We start from the raw sequence: 20,801 nt of genomic DNA, 5'->3' as shown, positions 1-20,801 counted from the left end.
AGCTAAGTGTCTGATTCTTGATTTCAGCTCAAGTCATGACCCCATTGTTCATGAGTTTGAGCCCCACATGAAACTCTGCACTGATGGCATGGAGCCTGCTTGGGATATTCTCTCTCTCTCTCTCTCTCTCTCTCTCTCTCTCTCTTTCTCTGTCCCTCCCCCACCCTTCTCTCTCAAAAATAAATAAACATTTTTTTTTAATGCTGGTATTCTTGCATTGTATCAGCCTTGACATCATTGCAGAAATGTTGACATCTCACTTGACAACACAGACATGCACTTTGATTCTCATGGCACCACTCCATTTCAGCAGCCAATCTTGGGGTCATGGTGGCAGAGGATTCAGAATGTTGGAAAATGTTACTGTAAAATGACAAGCTGGGTCTCAAGTTTGGTAAGGAGAAAAATATCCATAAAGGTGCCAAGCATCTATAAAAATGAGGAGTCCAGGGACCAGAAGATGAAAAAAGAAAAATAATAATTATAATAATAGTTAGCATTTTGGTAGGTGCTAGTCAATATTGAAACACTTTACATATATTATCTGAATTTTCACAGCAGCTGATTGAAATGGATGTAATTAATATCATCCCTGGCCCAGAGAGGCTCATTAACTTGCCTAAGTTCACATAGCCAAGAGAGGGGCAGAGGCAGGAAACAAATGCAGACATTCCTGACTTTAGGGTCTGTGCATAGAACCTTCACAAAATGTCCCTTTGAACGATGTCAAGTAAATAAGGAAAAGACATTTCTTTAAAAATGAAATAAGACTCTTCAGGATTTGGGAGGTTTGTGCTTATTGGAAAATCATATAGCCTGTGGCTATCTAGAGATGACTTTTCCCAAGGTAACCATTCATTGTTTATGTTGGGTCAAAGTCTGCTTTCTTTAAATTTGCCTCCACACGATGATGTGGAGAAACAGGAACCCTCTTGCGCTGTTGGTGGAAATGCAAACTGGTGCAGCTGCTCTGGAACTCAGTGTGGAGGTTCCTCAAAAAATTAAAAATAGAACTACCCTATGACCCAGCAATAGCACTACTAGGAATTTATCCAAAGAATACAGGAGTGCTGATGCATAGGGGCACATGTACCCCAATGTTTATAGCAACGCTTTCAACAATAGCCAAATTATGGAAAGAGCCTAAATGTCTATCAACTGAAATGGATAAAGAATATGTGGTTTGGTTTACATTATATAATGGAATGCTACTTGGCAATGAGAAAGAATGAAATCCTGCCATTTGCAGCAACATGGATGGAACTGGAGGGTATTATGCTAAGTGAAATAAGTCAGCTGGAGAAAGATATCATATGTTTTCACTCATATGTAGAACTTGAGAAACTTAACAGAAGACTATGGGGGAAGGGAAGGGGAAAAAATAGTTACAGAGAGGGAGGGAGGCAAACCATAAGAGACTCTCAAATACAGAGAACAAACTGAGGGTTGAAGTGGGGAGGTGGAGAGGGGAAAGTGGGTGATGGGCATTGAGGAGGGATGGGATCATTGTTGGGATGAGCACTGGGTGTTGTGTGTAAGCGATGAATCAAGGGAATCTACCCCCAAAACCAAAAGCACACTGTATACACTCTATATTAGCCAACTTGACAATAAATTATATTAAATAAATAAATGAATCTAAGCTAAATAAATAAATAAATAAATAAATTTGCCTCCACAAGCTTACCCCCACTGCCTCCCCTCCTCCAGGGCAGTAATGTTAATTCTGGCCACTGCTCATCCCCACTTGTTGCCCAGGTCCACCCCCTTCCTCTCTGTCCTGGAAACCAAGGAGTGCTGCTTCTGTCACTTTTGGGCTAGTAACAAAAAGACCGAGTTGCTTGAAGCAGGAGTTTCAAGGATACACTTAGACATGCCCCCTTTGTCTTCAGTAACAGCATTTTCCTCCCAGTGGATTCAAAGCTTTGAATTTGGAAAATTTCATCTCTCGTGGCATCTCTTTATTGTGGATAGGATAGTTGTCACTTTGGGGGCATACTGGCTCTTAGTTCTTTATTTGTATTAGCTCATTTGTCCCCATAAATAACCTGATGAGATGATACTATCATTATTGCCAGTCTGCAAGTAAGGAAACAGATTCAGGGAAGTTCATTTACCTCCTGTTTCCTGGTCACTTGAGCATTGGAAGCAGGCTGAATCTGTATTCTTGACTGTGAAACTTGAGGTAGGACTCATTTACCGTTTACTGGAGCCCTATTAAGCCCCATGATGCTGAATATTAACACGATTATATGTATTCTAGGGTGATGGTTGGTAGCCCCAGTTCTTGATGACATTCCAAAATGCGTGGAACCACATTTAAATCACCTTTAAAAGTCATAGTTGTAGACATGAAGGCTTATAATCCATGTACCAGGGGCACCATATTATGTGAGACAGGAAAACTGAACCATATCACTTGCCGACATAAGCAGCACAGTGTCCAAGCTGCCGTGTTGCAAAATCACATTACCTAAAACAGTCGCCACGGACAGGCAGTGATTTGTGGCTCCTGAACAGTACCTTAAATAGCAAGGTCCACAAGACATGTGGTTTAGATTTTTCTTTTTTAAATGCCCACATTCTTAGCAAATGGCCTTATCATATTGAGAACAACTAAGACATTGACCAAACTAGCAATGTTTGATTTTTATTTTTACTTGGTTATGGGCATAGGCAGAAAAAGCAATCTGTTCAGATGAGTAAACTGCTTTGCATACTCAGAAAGAAAAATTCAGACGAACAGAAAAGCAGTAACAACCTCCAATTTGTGAAATTCACCTTCATGCAAAGTTAAATAACACTCTCTTAGTGCCTTCATCTGATTATTTCTTTAGTACAAGTTCCTAGAAGTAGAACTGTTGTATCAAAGGATATTATAGGAAGCCTTATGCAGTTGACCCTTGAGCAACGATTTGAACTGTGAGGATGCACTTTCATGAAGATTTAGCAGTATAGTACAGTACTGAAAATGGATTTTCCTTAAGGTTTGATGAACAACATTTTATTTTCTCTAGCTTACTTTATTGTAAGAAAACAATATATAATACATATAGCATGCGAAATATGTTAATTGACTGTTTTGTTATCTGTAAGGGTTCAGATCAACAGTAGGCTATTAGTAATTAAGTTTTGGGGAAGTCAAAAGTTATACTGGATTTTCAACTATGTGGGTGGTGGCACTCCTAACTTCCCCACCCCCCACATTGTTCAAGAGTGAACCGCAATATACTTCGCCCAATTGTCCTCCAGAAACGTGTCTCCCGGCATTTCAGAAGAGCACTGTTTTCCCATGCTCACCCATGCTGGTATTATCCAGCTGTTTTTGAATTTTACCACTGGAAAGTGTTCAAAGTCTGCTTGGTCTATTTTACTTTACTCCTTGGGTCTGCCGTGTACACAGTCTAGCCCCACCTACAGCTCTGACTCCTTTTCGCACTCTAGCTCAATCATGTGCTCAGCTCCAGCTACAGGGGTCTCCTCGAATTTCCTCCAAGGTCTCCTGCCTTCACACAATCTTTGCACATGCTACTTCCTCCTCCTGGACTCTTTCTCCACAAGCTCTGCCTGGCAGACTCTTACTTTTCCCTCAGCTCTGCACTTGACTGTCCATCTCTCTCTCAGGAATGCCATCTGTCTTTCCCACATGAAGATCAGACATGCATGAAGCGCCTATCAAAGTACCTCTCAGTTGAAATTTAACCCACTATGTGATTTACTTATTAAAATACTATCTCCACAACTAAAATGTAGCTTTATGAACACATGTCATTTTGTTGTTGCTGTTATCCACCGTATTCTTAGTCTATAAGTGCCTAGGGTGTGCTAGACACCCAACAAATAATATATGAGTAAGTAAACAAGTGAATATTAAGAAATAAATAGAACTTACCTTCAAGCTGCTGTTACATAGGGAGTATAAGTTAAATTTCACTAAATAAACTGTTTGATGAAGCCCTGAAGAGTCTTCTTACTTTCAGAGGTTTTATCATGAAAAGAGTTCTCCCTTTAATTACTTGCTACTCTTCTAATTCCTCTTACTATATCCTTCTTTGATATTAATCCCTAGACCTTTTCCCCTTTTTCCATTGCCCTCGCTCAACCCAACCATGCGTTCCTTCCTAACGCAATGACACATTCTGGGATTCCCACCCCAGTGACCAGGAATGACCTCTTTCCAGAGTACTTGACCATCTTCCAGGCTCAGACACAACCTGTTACAGCCTGGAATCCAAATAAAGAAAAAAATGGTGTGTGTGTGGAGTGCTGAGTGCATAGCACTAACCAACAAACCAAACCCCTCTTCTCCTTACCATCTCCTGAGTGATTTTCTGCCTAAGTGGTCACTTATTTGTGAAACCCTGGGCATGGCTTTGGTAGAAAGAGAAGATGACTTAGATTTAGAAGCAATCCAATGGCTTTTTTTTTTTTTTTATCATTTCTCCCATCAGAGTAGATCTGTTCAACACTAAACCACAAGTCAAGTTCATTATATATTTGGTATAACCTGAGAACCAACCAGATTCTGAGGATTTATGTCAGGGGACTCAAACTAACTGCCTCTAGGCTGAATCTGACCCCATAAAAAGTTTATATTTGTCCAGAACAGTGTTTAAGTGAATGTGAATGTCTGAGGCAAGGTGTGCCCTCTCTAGCCTGCCATGGTGCCTCCACATCAATGTTGTCTTACAGAGTAACAAGTACACCCTTCCCACATGCACATTCACTGTTGGGAGCCCCTGGGATAGAATTCAGCAGATTATGGGACACCTGGGTGGCTCAGTCGGTTAAGCATCCAACTCTTAATCTCAGCTTGGGTCATGATCTCACAGTTCATGAGTTCAAGCCCCACATAGGGCTCCACACTGATGGCATAGAGACTGCTTGGGATTCTGCCTCTTCTTCTCTCTGCCCCTCCCTGTTTGTGCTTTCTCTCTTTCTCTCGAAATAAATAAATTAAAATTAACTTAAAAAAAAGAACTCAGCAGATTGTACTCCTTTTTCTCACTGCTAATAATAATGACTACTCTTCCCATATACATATTTTCCTTTATTTGTTATTGTGAGATCTTCTTACATATATCTATTATTTTAAGAGGTCTTATAATATTTTCTTTCCCATCTTTCCTTCCACGTTTCAACATACATTCCTTTCTACTGTTAACTGGGCCACAAAATCCAATTGTTTTGGAGCCTGGCCCTGTCCATGGTTTTTGTAGAGAGGGTGCCAGATTGAATCATGAGATGTGGCTTTATTCTGGACTCTGCCCCGATAAGCTATGTGATGTTGGGCAAATCACCTTGGAGCTTCAGTCCCCACTTGCCCATCCCAAAGTGAAGAAATGGTAATAGATAATCTCACCTTCCTCTCAAATGTCACATGTTATACTTGTGTGATTTTTTTTTTGTCACAATCCAAATAGAAGAAAATATCAGGGGAAAAGAAACATCCACTTCATTTACTCAACAATTATTGGTTGAACAATGAGCAAGTGCTGGGAATAGTGGTGAATAAGACAGATGAAGTCACTGCCTCTGCTAGAAGGAGACAGTGAGCAAATAAACACAGAATGTCAGATTACAATAAATGCTATAAAGGGAATGAAGCATGGTAATTTCATAAAAAGTGACTGAGTAGCGACTAAGGAGGCCAGGAAGGGCATCTCTAAGAAGATTACGTCTGAGCTGTGACCTGAGAGAGAAGTGGTGAGCCACATGGGGAACCTTCAAGGCAGAGGAAACAGCAAGTGCAAAGGCCATGAGACACATTTGAGGAATGAAAAGCAGGCCAATGTTTCCAAAGAGTATTGAGCCAAGGGATGGAAGGTACAAAAAGAGGTGAGGGAAGGGGAGGTCAAGTCATAAAGGGCCTTGTGGGCTTGGACGAGCAGAGTGCGCGGAAGGGTTATCAGTAGAGCAGTGTCCCAGGATGGTTCCTGAGGTTGCTGTGTGGGTATAAGTGGAAACAGTGTGTGGGAGGCTAGTCTTTCCAACTGAAGCTGTCTGAGGTAGTGGAGGTGGAGAAAGAAGAAAATCTGCTTATATTTTGGAGGTGGGCCTCACAGGACTTGCTGACAGGCTGTGGACATGCAGGTGGGCAGCAGTAATCCAGAATCGCCCTTGGGTTTTGGGATTGAGGGGCTGACTGGACACTGTGTCACATCACTGGTGTCAGTATACCCTCAATCACAGGCATTAAGTCCAACAGCCCTTCCAGTCTTCTAACATCTCCCTGCCCACCTCATAAACACTAGTGAAGACAGATTTGTTCTTCCATTCAGCACATATTTATTGATTGCCTGCTACAGGCTACTTTTAAAGTAACATGGCTATTTGGTTAATTTTAGTATGGTTGTTTGAAACAGCTTAAATTGGAGCCCAGTTAATCAGTAATCTAAGCCACTGATGAAATGAATTCTTTTCTTAGCATTGGCAGGCTATTTGCAACAAATGAAGATGCCTTAGCTTCACGCCAGCTGTGAGCAAATAGTTTTGGTTCTCAATTTGTAATATTCTAGAAATTTGCAGGAGATAGCCAGGATAAGGTTTGGGAATGCCTTGTCCATGTCAAACTCTGTCCAGCTGCACAACTTAGCTCTCAACTGAAAATGTCGTTTTCTGAAGAGGAAAGGCCCACGTTCAAAGAACTCCTCTGGCATCTGTCATGGTGTCTGTCCATGAGGGATGGACTCAGTCTGATCAGCTCCTTAGAACTGATTGTGGGTACAGGTCTGAGTATGCTCCACACAGTGTTTTTAAATATTCAAACCTTCAGCTGAGATCACCACTTAGGACACCTCCAGTCATATGGAGTTAGGCTAATGAATTATCTGAGACCCTTCATAACTGAAGCAAAAGAAAAATGAAACCTGTTTAACTGGATTAAAAGAAAAAAAGATGAAATCTTCACCAACTCCTGACCAATTTGAGCCCTAAAACTCATAAACTTGGTTGTTTTATTCCACCCACACAAGAACCCTGACTTATTCAAGTGTATAAATATTCCTGCTCTCTTCGGATTATCATTTTAAGAGCCTTCAGATAAACAGGTGCAAAGTCATTGACTGAGTCTGGCTCATTTCCAAATGGCAAAAGCCTCATCTAGACTGTGAACATTTGCAGCTGCCATTTGTGGATATTTCTGCTCATTTCCACACCAGCAAGGGTGGAATCCCAAGCTCCTGTCCCAGGTTCACTGGTTGTAGCTGTACTGGAAAGTCATCTACTTTTCATTGCTTGAGTGGCTCACATAGGCTTCCACACACACCCCAGATCTCACCCCCCAATACTCCCCAAATGATGGCTATTATACCAGAGTAATAGAGTATCAGGTAAATGTTTTTTTCCTATTGTATGGAATTTTGCTGAGGCCTAAAGGGGAAAAGACCCTACCACGCCTAGCAGCTGGAGTCTGCCTCTTCCCCCCGGGGTTGATGGAGAAGCACCAATTCAAGAACCAGAAGTTCTGCTCCCTAACCTACCCGCCTCTACCCCCATTCATTATAAGATGACCAGGTGGGAGAAGGGAAGGTCATCTCCTCTCCCCAGACTCTGGACAGGAAGGGAGGCTTGCCTCTCTTTTCCTCTGTTTAAATAGATCTGCCCCAGACTGAACAAAGGAAAGGAAACTGGAGAGAGATGACAGGGCTGAGGGGGGCAGTAGAGGGTACCCTGTACATCCACCATTTGGCATGAGTATCCCATGGAGGGAGGGGAGCGTGGAAGGTCACTAGGACTGGCTGCCTCTGTGACAGCCCTCCCCAGAGAAAGCCACCTGCTGGATGAAGGATTGCTGCTCCTTCTGCCTGGAACACTGCTTTATGCAATGGTCATCCATTGCTCAGTTCAAACATCATCTCTTCAGAGAGGCCTTTGCCCTCTGGATCTTATGCTCCAGAGCAAAAGTATTCATTCAGTTGGGGGAAAATGTGGAGCATCTTGGAAAGTGCATCTTAGGTGTTCATTTTATCACCATAGATAGAGGTAGTCCTCCATAGCCTCAGTTTTGTGGCCTAGAAAACATGGCTATTAGAATATCAGGCTTCCTCCAAGATGTCTGAGAAATAGGAGGGTAGAAAGTGACTAAGGTAAAGGAAGTACTTGTGGATATTTCAGTTAGAAGATTCAGGTAATTTCAATACTTAAGAAAGTAGAAAGGATTATTAAACAATTCATAGGTAAGAACATATCCATTCTCACCACCAGAGGTTTTGCATGTGGAGAAGGACAAGTGATATTTGCTGCCCCCCAAATTTTTCTTCTTACCAAGAAACTGAAATCACCTTTATCAGGATAAAATACTTTATTTTTTAAGTTTATTTATTTTTGAGAGAGAGAGCACACGTGAACACAGGGGAGGGGCAGAGAGAGGGAGAAAGAGAGAATTCCAAGCAGGTCCCACGCTGTCAGCATGGAGCCCAGCACAGGACTCAAACCCATGAACTGTGAGGTCATGACCTGAGCTGAAACCAAGAGTTGGTCGCTTAACCAACTGAGCCACCCAGGCACCCCCCAGAATGAAATACTTTTTAAAACTTGTTATTTTGTGTAGACAAGTGAAATATCTGGTGTTTTTTGTCTGACTCTTTAAGGACAAACTTGAGACTAAAATTTGTACTTTGAAGGTAAACTTACCAGGCCCAACCTTCCAGGTGACATTGACTTTGTGCTACTATCATTTTAGTGTTTGGTGCCAGTTAAAGATTAGACAAGTCCCACTGAAGAAGACCTTTTCCATAAAATTTATCATCTCTCAACCACAGACATACAACTCTATGTCCCATTAGTATTTTTTTCATGTCATGTCGCTGCCATCACGTAGTTACCGCATTCCACAAATGTTAATCATTGTTTCTACAGACAATTTAAAACAGTTTAGGTATCACTTAGAATGTTTTGTGTTGGAGGTAAGAAGGCAAGCCATGTTCAATATGTAAAAATCACAGGAGTGTGTGTGGAAGAGTTTTATATATTACATAGTTACAGAAACAGATTCAGTATGTATGTGCAAATATAGATTTGAAAATAATGCATACCAACATGTTCAAATGTGAACCTTTTAACTGGACTTTGTGGGAGGGGTCAGTATGATGTTTACTTTATATAATGCCTACTCTACAAGTAAGGCACATTTTAGTATTTTTTTAAATTCACTAACTTTTTCCCCCGTATATTATTTTATATAGACTAAAAAGTAATCATCAATGATAAAGTACGGGATAAAGAACAGGCGTTAATCAGTTGCATGAGAGACTTAGAAAAAACACTTAGACTTTTGAGCATGCCCACCTAAATTTTTCAATAACTGGTTTCTTGGTTTGGCCCTTCTTAATACACATTCATCCAGGATTTAAGTTCTGTTTTGATGTGATAGCCAATTCTTATTGACTGAGTGGACTATTATTTTAACGTTGGCATTTAGATTTTATTTGTAATACAAGCGAGGCCAAAAGAAGATTTGGATAGTACACACATAGCTAATTTATTTAAAATGTATTTAGAATCTATCAGATTTTTCAAAAACATTCTTTTTCTTTAAGTTAATTTATTTATTTTGAGAGAAAGAGAGAGAGAACAAGTAGGAGAGGGGCAGAGAGGGTGGGAGAGAGGGAGAATCCCAAGCAGGCTCCGCACTGCCAGCACAGAGCCCGATGCAGGGCTGGAGCTCACGAACCGTGAGATCATGACCGGAGCCAAAATCAAGAGTTGGACGCTTAACCCACTGAGCCACCCAGGTGCCCCCCTACAAAAGCATTCTTAAGCTCATTGCAGATGAACAGGGAAAATGTTGACTATCATACTTTTTGTCCCTTGCATGACAGCCATGCTAACATTTTTGTACAATGCAAACTACTAATTTGTCTGACATTCCATGTTAAACAATTTAGATTATTTGGTGAGGTCACTCTCAGTCATATGCCTAGTTAAATCCTACCCTACCCTGTGCTTCCTTATCCGCTTTTCCTCTGTTTTCTTTTTCTACACAGCATTGACCACAATCTGATACATGATTTATACTTTTTAATTACTTGTTGTCTTTCTCTCCCCTGCATGCTCTCCAGGAAGGCAGAGACTTTTGCTAGTTTTGTTCATTGCTTCCCCTGTTGGTAGAACAGCACCTGGCACAGAGCATTGGAGACAACCAACAAATAGTTGTTGAATTCATGAGAGATGCAATGGACATGGGCTTTATCACTAGGGGCAGGTTCATTACTGACTTGCCCTGCTTACCAGTTGCAATTTGGGAAAATTCTTATTTTTAAGTCATAAATAGATTTTTATTTCTCTGGTCTCTCTCTCTCTCTCTCTCTCTCTCTCTCTCACACACACACACACACACACACACACACCAATATATGTTCATTATGAAATATTCAGAAATACAGAAAAATATGGAAAGTGGTGAAAAATAATAATAATTCCACCCCCCAGAAGTTGTTAAAAATTTTCATATATAGCCTCTGACCACCCGTGTTGATTTCCACTCATGGGATTGCAAACATAGCAGCCATTTGGTGGAACTGTTAGAGATAATGTGTAGAAAACAGCTGTCCCTCAGTGCTATTCTTTTATCAGGATGGAATGCAAACGTGTATTCACCTCCAGATGCATGGGGCACACTATTATTTTGAGACAAGTTCAAGAAAATTTAGCTCCAATTTCAGATATTGATAAGAATTAATATTATAGAAGATGGTCATCATTAGAGATCCCATCCCAAGAGATAACATCTAATGCTGATGGTAATAGTAAAGTAGGAGGAAGGGTCTTCTTACATCTTTAAAAGATAAATATATATGCCAATAAATTAAACAAATATTTTTAAATGTTTACTATGTGCCTGGCTCTGTGTTTATTGCGTTCAGGTATCTTTGCATTTTAGCGTCACAATAACCATGTTACTATTATTATTCCCATTTTAAGAATGAAATGGAGGGGCGCCTGGGTGGCTTAGTTGGTTGAGCGTCCGACTTGGGCTCAGGTCATGATCTTGCAGTTCATGAGTTTGAGCCCCGCGTCGGGCTCTGTGCTGACAGCTCGGAGACTGAAGCCTGCTTCAGATTCTGTGTCTCCCTCTCTCTCTCTGCCCCTCCCCTGCTCATGCGCACTCTCTCTCTCTCTCTCTCTCAAAAATAAATAAGTAAATAAACATAAAAAAAAATTTTTTTTAAGAATGAAATGGAGGTGTAAAGAGATAGTAAGCTGCCCAGGTCATAGGGCTTGAAACCAAGGAAACTAGAATGCAAATCCTGGATCTGGCTCCAGGGTCCTCATTTATAAAGCATTTCAGAACAGCATCCAGTGCAAACATGCAATGGGGGCCTACATGCAATATAGAAGGATGCAAAATAAGAATAACGTCCAGAGGATCAAGAGGATGTCGGTCATGAGGCATGAGCACTCTGTTCCACTCTGCTATCAACTTCCAACAGGATTAATCAGTTAGTTGGCTTTTATTGGTATGAATCTGCCCTTTAAATCCCAATCATGACTAGATGAACCGATGAAAATACTGTTCTTTGGATTCTGAAGTTCAGTTTCAGACCTTGGACCCATAATGACTTTACTAAAGAGTGGGTCCCCACTGGGGCCAAGACAGGGCAGCTGCTCTATCTCAGCAGTGGCCTCAGTGCCACTGATAAGACATTCCATATTCTCCAGCTGGTTTTTGTTACCTGATAGGGAAATCAAGACAGATGATTGGGAAATATGTATCTATGATCAAAAACATGTTATGCAGTGATTGGAATTTAATTTCTGACATGTGAGTTCACCCTTAGTAAGCTAACAGAAGGTTCATTGGACTGGCTGGGCATGCGAAGGTCACACTGATGCCCAGTCTGGTTAGAAGCTGGAGGATCCTAGGAGAACTCCAAATGTTTCCTCCCCTAGCCTATTTTCACCCTCAAGCCTCTGAACACACATCCTATTGATTGCTTCTTGCTTCACCAAGATTCCAGAATCCTTATTTCTAACATTAGTCTAGGACCCTGCCTTCAGTTCCTCACGGCCTCCTTTGCTTGAATGCCCGCTATTAGTGTTCTTGAACTTGAGCCACACCTCACTGTACATAAATTCAGAAACTGAACTTCTTTTTTGACATTGCGTACCCAGAAGGAAGAAATATTGTTGAAAGAAATAAAAGAACTTTGGCATCAGACTGACTTGGACTTTAATTCAAGCCCCACATTCACTAGCCATGTAGACTTTGACTTCTCATCTTGAGAACAACATTTTTTGCCCCTGTGAAAATGGGGGAAATACCTCTTATCCTGCTCACTTGTTGGGACTAAATGAAACAGTGAATGGGCAAAGGTCTGTGGCAGTGCTGAAACATTTCAGGCTCTCGGTCTTCTTGACCTCTTTTCTCAGAGCTGCCTGCATATTTTCTAGACCAGGGGTCCGCAAACCATTTCTGTGAGGGACCAACGAGTTAGTATTTTAAACTTTTCTGGACAAACTCATTCACAGCTGATCACTCAGACCAGTAAAACTTATTAGCTATGTAAATTTGGACCACAGTTGTGCATGAATTTGGCATTCCACAATCAAAGTACAACCCAATACTGTAATTCAGTCACTATGAAGGCTTCTCACTCTTTCTGTCTCTTATAAGTCTTAGGCACAAATATAAATTAAGCAGTTCCTTTGTACCTCATTCTGCTTTTAATTTAGAGGACAACCCCACAATGGCTCTGGGATGGCATCAATTATCCTCAATTCAGGCCAGCTTTACAGTCTTAGGAGTGAATTGCTGGTATATAAGTTTTCTACTACTCACAGAATGACTCCTTTTGTGACAACCTGGGGGGCGGGGGAAGCTACTCTGGGCATATCTTAATCACGAATTCAAACTGGCCAGAAAAACAGTCAGAGAAGAGAAAGCGTGCCTATATGCATTATAAGATTTATACAAACTTTTACAAAGAAAACAGAGATCACAGAAGAGTGTGACTTGACTTTTCACCTTTAAAGAAGCGGCACATAAGAAAGTCTGGTTGCGCAATGCCTCCTTGAGGCTCAGCTAAAAAGTAACCCTAGCTGGCCTGAGATCAGCAGCAACCACCACAGCATTTCTTTCTTCCTTCCTGGTTATACAATTCATCATGCTTAGTGAATAGCCCTGGAGATATCACTGCAGCAAAGAAAAAAAGGGATATCTTAAGTTTAATTTTTTTTAATGTTCATTTTATTTTTGAGAGAGAGAGCACAGTGCGGCAGGGACAGAAAGAGAGGGGAACAAAGAATGCAAAGCAGACTCTGTGCTGCCAGCGTGAGCCCGATATGGAGCTCCAACTCATGAACTGTGAGATCATAACCTGAACCGAAGTCAGACGCTCAACTGATGGAGCCCCCCAGGCACCCCATCTTAGGTTTAATATAATGATAAATAAGAAGCAATGTGAGTGGTCTCATAGAAAGGATCTACCAAGCACCTTCTCAACACAATGTAACCTCTGAAACATTCCCTCAAGATAGGTTGTCCCCATTTTGCATTTAAAGATACTAAGGCTCAGAGAGTTTAGACTTCTGCCCAGATTTCATCTAAACGGCAGGTAATCAAACTGGACTTGAAATCCTCTATTTCTCAGCTCGAGATGATAACTCTGCTTGTACCACACCAGGATGCCCCTTTCAGGGACTAGGAAAATAATTATAGCATTTATATATATGGGAAATCCTACCCTCTCTTTACTTTGTTTTCTAATTAGAACTGATTTTATTTGATCACCAGCCTTGAAAACAGTGTCCTTAATTCAATTGTGCCTAATACATTTCTGTTTAAATAACCATTTAAGCTACATTGTGGGTTATACAGGCTTTTCTGAACTAGCCTGAAAATCTATTGACCCTTTAATTGCTGAGGAAACTATCTGTCCCAAATTGCTGAGGAAACTCATTTATTAATATATATTTGGAGTAATGTTCAATTATGTATTACAGATTTCCAATGTCAATGAGTAAATATTGCCAGAGTGTTATGTAAGTTATTAAAATTTCTGCATTACATTTACATCCACCCATTTTTATTAGACTTCTAAGAGTTCTGAAGGGCTGTGGCTTATGATTAGGAAAGATGGGACAGAAAATAGAGATAGATGTAAATCTCAGCCTTGGCTATACCTGGGAATCATCTGGAGAGCTTTAAAATGTGCAATGTCTGGGTCTAATGCTTAGAGATTCTGATAGTATTTGAGTTGGAGCCTTGGTATCAGGTAACAAGCTTCCTGGGTAATTCTGACAAACAGCCAAGATTGAGAAGGAATGAAAAAGAAACAACAATTAAAAATATCCCATAGGAAAAAAAAATTACCCCATAGAATGTACAACACCAAGAGTGAACCCTAATGTAAAGTATGGACTTAGGGTGCTTAACCATGTCAGTGTAGGTTTATCAACTGTAGCAAACGCACCACTCTGGTTGGGGTTGGTAAAGGGAGAGGTAGGCATGTGTGGGAGCAGGAGGCATAAGGAAAATCCCTCTACCTTCCTCTCATTGTTGTTGTGAGCCTGACTAAAACTGCTCTAAAGGAAAAGTCTTTAATTTTTAAAAGCATACAAAATAAATATTTTAAAAAGAAAAAAAAAAGGATTTCTTCTTTAATTTGGTTACAGGAAATGTAAATATATATGGAAATGTGACTAGGAAAATATTTAGTGAAGGCAATAATTTAAACAGTTCTTTTAATTTTAAAGACTTTTACGTGACACATGAAAGCCCACTTTTAAAAAGTTGTGCCTACCATGTGCCTCAACATTTCTAAGTGCCTTACACCTGCTATTTCAAGTAGCCAAAATCATACCTAAAGAAAAATGTATGCTTGTAAGTGTATATATTGGAAAATAAGGAAAATTGAAAATAAATGGATCTAGCACAAAATTCAAGAAACCAAAAAATAACAAATAAAATCAAAGAAAAAAGGTAAGAAAGGAAGGAAATAAGGAAGATAAAGGCAGAAACCAACCAAATGAGAAATTGAAAGAAAAAACGAATAGCAATTAAAAATAAAAGTCAAATATGCTCAGTTGGTAGAGCATGTGACTCTTGATCTCAGGGTTGTGAGCCCCATGTTGGGTGGGGAGCCTACTTAAAATAAATAAATAGATATCTTAAAAAAAAAAAGTTGGAAAGTAATAAAATTACTAAATCTAACCTGGTAAACGATCACACCAAAAGAGATAATGTATAAGTAACATTATGGATAAAAAAGAGTCTATAGTTATAAATGAAGTAGGGAATAAAACCACTTGAAGAGCATACTAGTCAGTAAGCTTAAAAATCTATATAACTTTTTCAGATAGTTTTCTAGAGAAACGCAAATTAAGATTCGTTCAAAAAGACTTAGGATACTTGACTAGTATAATAACCAGAAGAGGAAACAAAGAGGAAGCTAATCATTTACCTTGAATAAGAACATCTTTTTCAAAATGAAAGATGTGTTTTTTCCCTCTTTCCCTCCTAGGAAGGAGACTTCTAGAAGTCCCACATCCCGCTTCTGCTGCCATCTCATTAGCCAGAATGTAGTCACATGGCCAAGGGGATTTGAAAAAGGTTGTCTTTACCTGGAAAAGGAAAAGGAAGGGTGGAACAGAAGGACAAAGTCATATTCAGAGGTGGCTAGAAATATCTCTTATTAAGCAGCAACAATCAACTAGATAAACTAATGGAAAAAAAGATATAGTTGGGTTTTTTTTTAATGTTTATTTATTTTTGAGAGAGAGACAGAGAGAGAGCATGAGCAGGCTAATGGCAGAGAGAGAAGGAGACACAGAGTCTGAAGCACGCTCCAGGCTCTGAGCTATGAGCACACAGCCTGATGTGGGGCTTGAACTCATGACCCATGAGACCATGACCTAAGCTGAAGTCAGATGCTTAACCCACTGAGCCATCCAGGAGCCCCTATAGTTGGGGTTTTAAGCCATAAAAATAACACGTCCAAAAAATGCATAATCATCATATAAGAAGAAAAAATCAAGTGTGTGTACCTCCAGGCCCAAGGAGATGCCAAAGGTGGCTTTTGGGGAAGGAGTGTGGAGGGAGCTAGGATGGGCTGACAAGGCGGTCACATGTATACATGAAGTCCTGCTGGGCCTTTAACATACTGAGACATATGGTATGTGGACCTCCCTTCACACTTGCTCCAGGCCTGTGTATGTGAAGGACTTATCTGGCCGGGGTGTCAGGATGGGGATTCCTATTTTATATAATTAGGCCAAGGAAATCCTCATTGTTAAGGTGAATGAGTAGAGAGCTGAAGGAATAAAGAGCAATCTGCATAAGTCACAAAATGAACATGTGAGGAAATCAAATTTAAAGTAATACAGAAGAAGCAGCAAACAACCCATCCAAACCCAAACCATATTTATGTTTATGTCGACGAGAGCCATGTGAGAAATGGTTTTCGAACAACTTCTTTGGAAATCTTGACTATGTCATGATCTAGCTTGCTTCTCAAATGGAATTAAAAACTCCTAGCAACCTCAATGTCCCCTGTGCGATAAGAGTGAATCCGGCAGAGGCCTGAAATGGAATGGCTGAGTGTGCGATGAGGTCAGCAGCTATGTGTGGTGTGAGGGAGAGAGAGCTCCATGACGCTGGGCTATAATTGGCTGGTATAAATGCCAGCAAGCCAGGCTGGCAGCAGGAGAGACTGAACCCAATAATCTGAGTAGCAGAAGTTACACTAGCGTTTCTGCCCATTAGTGACAAGCACATGGTTCTTTATAAAACAAACTTCCAGTACAACAGTGTTGGCATATTGAATGCACTTATTCTTTCAAAAAGCACACCAGTTAGGGGCACCTGGGTGGCTCAGTCTGTTGAGCATTTGTCTCGATTTCGGTTTGGTGAGTAACATGTCACTGAGTTACAATATTGTCACATAGGTGTATGCAAGCATATTTTAATTTGAGTTTTAAGAAAATGCTTCATATGATCTCACAGTGGTGGGGTAGAGCCCTGTGTTGGGCTCTGCACTGAGCATGAAGCCTGACTGGGATTCTCTCCCTCTCTCTCTCTCTCTCTGCCCCTCCCCACTCCTCCCAAAATAAATATATATATATATATATATATACATATATATATATATACACACACATATATGTATGTATATATATATACACACACATATACATGTGTATATACACATATATGTGTATATATATATATATATATATATATATATACCAGTTAATTAAACTGTGATTACAATTATGTGGCAGAAGCTATGCAAAAAAAAAGAATGAAAACTGATACAAGTAAAATGATAATAATTGTCCTTGGTTGTCGGGGTAGTTTTTTCTACATTTCTGGGTTTTTTTCTTGCATACTCATTAATTTCATATTTGAAAAAATGTACTAAGACAAGCAATTAAATTTTTAGGCCTTATGAGCCTAGTAAAATGGATAATTAGGAGATAAATATATATTTTTTTCAATTTTTTAAAAGTTTATTTATTTATTTTGAGAGAGACAGAGACAATGTGAGTGTGGGAAGGGCAGAGAGACAGGGAGAGAGAGAGAATCCCAAGCAGGCCCCACACTGCCAGAGTAGAGTCCAGTGTGGGGTTCAAGCTTACAAAACCAAGAGATCATGACCTGAGCTGAAACCAACAGTCAGATGCTTCACCAACTGAGCCACCCAGGCACCCCAGGAGATAAATATATTTAAATCAGTTTAGTCTCAATAATCAATTAGAATGATGATTTGGAAAGAGATGTCACAATATATATATTTCACCCAGGAATAAACTTAACAAGAAACGTGTAAGATCTATGTTTGTAAAGAAAAAATATATATATATATATATTTTATATATCCATATATATATCCATATATATATCTCCATACATATTTATATATATATGGAAAGACATATCTTATTTCCGCGTGGGACACCAAATACTAAAAATGCTATAAGAATCCACATTAGTGAGGGGAGCCTGGGTGGCTCAGTCAGTTAAGCGTCTGACTTTAGCTCAGGTCACGGTCTCGCGGTCCATGAGTTCGATCCCTATATCAGGCTCTGAGCTGATGGCTCAGAGCCTGGATCCTGCTTCCGATTCTGTGTCTCCCTCTCTCTCTGCCCCTCCCCCGTTCATGCTCTGTCTCTCTCTGACTCAAAAATAAATAAACGTTAAAAAACAGGTTACTCTTTAAAAAAAAGAATCCACATTAGTGGATTAAAATGCAATTTCAGTAAAAAAAAAAAAAAAAAAAAAAAATCCAGTTAGGCTTCCTTAGAACCTGACATGGGAATTTTAAATTCATCGTAGAGAAGAAATTTGTTTAAAAAAGAAGAAAAACTAAAGAATAACAAGGAAAAGGGGGCGCCTGGGTGGCTCAGTCTGACTTCGGCTCAGGTCATGATCTCGCAGTCTGTGAGTTCGAGCCCTGCATCAAGCTCTGTGCTGACAGCTCAGAGCCTGGAGCCTGTTTCAGATTCTGTGTCTCCCTCTCTCTCTGATGCTCCCCCATTCATGCTCTGTCTCTCTCTGTCTCAAAAATAAATAAACATTAAAAAAAAAAAAAAAGAATAACAAGGAAAGGGGTGCCTGGCTGGCTCAGTCAGTTAAGTGCTGACTTAGGCTCAGGTCATGATCTCATGGTCCATGGGTTCAAGCCTGTGTGGCACTCTGTGCTGACAGCTCAGAGCCTGGAACCTACTTGGGATTCTGTGTCTCCCTCTTTCTCTGCCCCTCCCCCACTCCCACTCTGTCTCTCTCTCTCTCTCAAAAATAAATAAACGTTAAAAAAAAAAGAATAACAAGGAAAGAGTTGTCTTTCTAAAAGTCCTGTGAAACTGCAGAAATTAAAACAGAAAATAAAGAAAGAGGTGGAAGGAAGAGACCAAACTGTGTGAGATTGATTATCTGATACAGGGGGTATTTCAAATCCAGGAGTGACAATGGCCTGCTCCATGAATAGTGCTGAGAATGGTATTTCAGAAGCAAAAGAAACAAAGTAAGAGTTCTACTTCAAGAGTTCCTGTCTTCAATTCTGACTGGAAAGATTAATGAATGACAAGTCTATCCAAGTAGTAGATGGAAAAACCAGTGACTATTTTATAATCTTGGGATAAGTTACTTTCTTAAATAAAAAGAAAATTCAGAAGTCATGAAAGAAAATTGTAGCATAAATTGTAGACAAAAGATTAATATAATATGGTAAGCAACCACATAACTAAAGGGGCAAATCCAAAGGAGAAATGCTTAAGTCCAATAAACATATGAAGAGACATTCATCTTCATACATTCATTATGACATGCAAACTAAAGCATCATTGGGATCCATGTCTCTTACATTAGATCGGTTAACATTGAAAAGATTGATAATACCCAGTAGTTGCAAGGTGGTGGGGAAGAGGTATTTCTATACATGATGGTGGGAATGTAATTTGGTGAGCCTTGTGGGGGTCAATTTGAGAATAAATATTTAAATAACCCAGGAATTCCACATCTAGAAGTCCATTCTACAAAACAACTTAACCATGGATATGTACACAAAGTGTTACCTATAAAACTGAAAAATTAGAATCAACTGAATGATTTCCTGTAAAAGATTGGTGAGATGAATTCTGACTTAACCACGCTAGAGGATGCAATGCAGTGTCATTAAGGACGAAATAGTTCTGCGTGTACCAATGATGAAAAAAGCTTGTGACATGTCACTGAATTACAATATTGTCACATAGGTGTATGCAAGGATGGTTTAATTTGAGTTTTAAGAAAATTCTTCATGTTATGTAGGGAATGGAGGAGTTTTAAGTTTTATTTTATGAACTTTTATATTGTTTCAAATGTTATTAGTCTTATGTTTTTAAAACACTCTATTTAGCTGCAGTATTCAAAATTAAGTATCTATCAGTCCAGGTGTCCAACTTTCCTGCCCTCACTGGGGTCCAAGCTACTCATCACCTGTCCTCGGTGTATAAAATTTCCCTGGAGGAGCACCTGAGTGGCTCAGTCAGTTAAGCCTCCAACTCTTGATTTTGGTTTAGTTCATCATCTCTCATGAGATCAAACCCCAGCATTGGGCTCTACACTGACAGCACAGAGCCTGCTTGGGATTTTCTCTCTCCCTCTATGCTCCTCCCCTGCTTGCTTGCTCTCTCTCTCTCTCTCTCTCTCTCAAAAATAAGTGAGCTTTAAAAAAAAGTTCCCTGGGGCATGCCTGGGTGGCTCAGTTGATTAAGCATCCAACTTCGGCTCAGGTCATGATCTCACATTTGTGAGTTCAAGCCCCGCGTCGGGCTCTGTGCTGATAGCTCAGAGCCTGGAGCCTGCTTCGGATTCTGTCTCCTTTTCTCTCTGCCCTCCCACGCTCATGCTCTGTCTCTCTCTGTCTCTCAATAATAAATAAATGTTTTTTTTTTTTAAAAAGTTCCCTGGACAGTGTGGAGGTTCCTCAAAAAATTAAAAATAGACCTACCCTATGACCCAGCAATAGCACTGCTAGGAATTTACCCAAGGGATACAGGAGTACTGATGCATAGGGGCACTTGTACCCTAATGTTTATAGCAGGACTCTCAACAATAGCCAAATTATGGAAAGAACCTAAATGTCCATCAACTGATGAATGGATAAAGAAATTGTGGTTTATATACACAATGGAGTACTACGTGGCAATGAGAAAGAATGAAATATGGCCCTTTGTAGCAACATGGATGGAACTGGAGAGTGTGATGCTAAGTGAAATAAGCCATACAGAGAAAGACAGATACCATATGGTTTTACTCTTATGTGGATCCTGAGAAACTTAACAGAAACCCATGGGGAGGGGAAGGAAAAAAAAAAAAA

At 40.0% G+C, this 20,801-nt stretch overlaps 1 long non-coding RNA gene across 1 annotated transcript in view; it reads right to left on the bottom strand.

Annotated features, from left to right (window-relative positions):
- Positions 1–12,270: 12,270 nt before the first annotated feature.
- LOC125938588 (uncharacterized) overlaps positions 12,271–20,801 on the bottom strand; it is a 28,590-nt gene continuing 20,059 nt past the window's right edge. Inside the window, exons 2-3 of the long non-coding RNA XR_007462744.1 lie at positions 15,405–15,564; positions 12,271–13,135 (exon numbers count right to left, since the gene is read on the bottom strand). This is a non-coding gene — a long non-coding RNA (uncharacterized LOC125938588). The remainder of the gene's footprint in view (positions 13,136–15,404; positions 15,565–20,801) is intronic.

Source organism: Panthera uncia (assembly GCF_023721935.1).
Source record: "Panthera uncia isolate 11264 chromosome B2 unlocalized genomic scaffold, Puncia_PCG_1.0 HiC_scaffold_24, whole genome shotgun sequence".
In the NCBI taxonomy this organism is placed as follows: domain Eukaryota; kingdom Metazoa; phylum Chordata; class Mammalia; order Carnivora; family Felidae; genus Panthera; species Panthera uncia.
The sequence above is the reverse complement of the archived record's forward strand: the minus strand, read 5'-3'. Positions and strand labels throughout refer to the sequence as shown.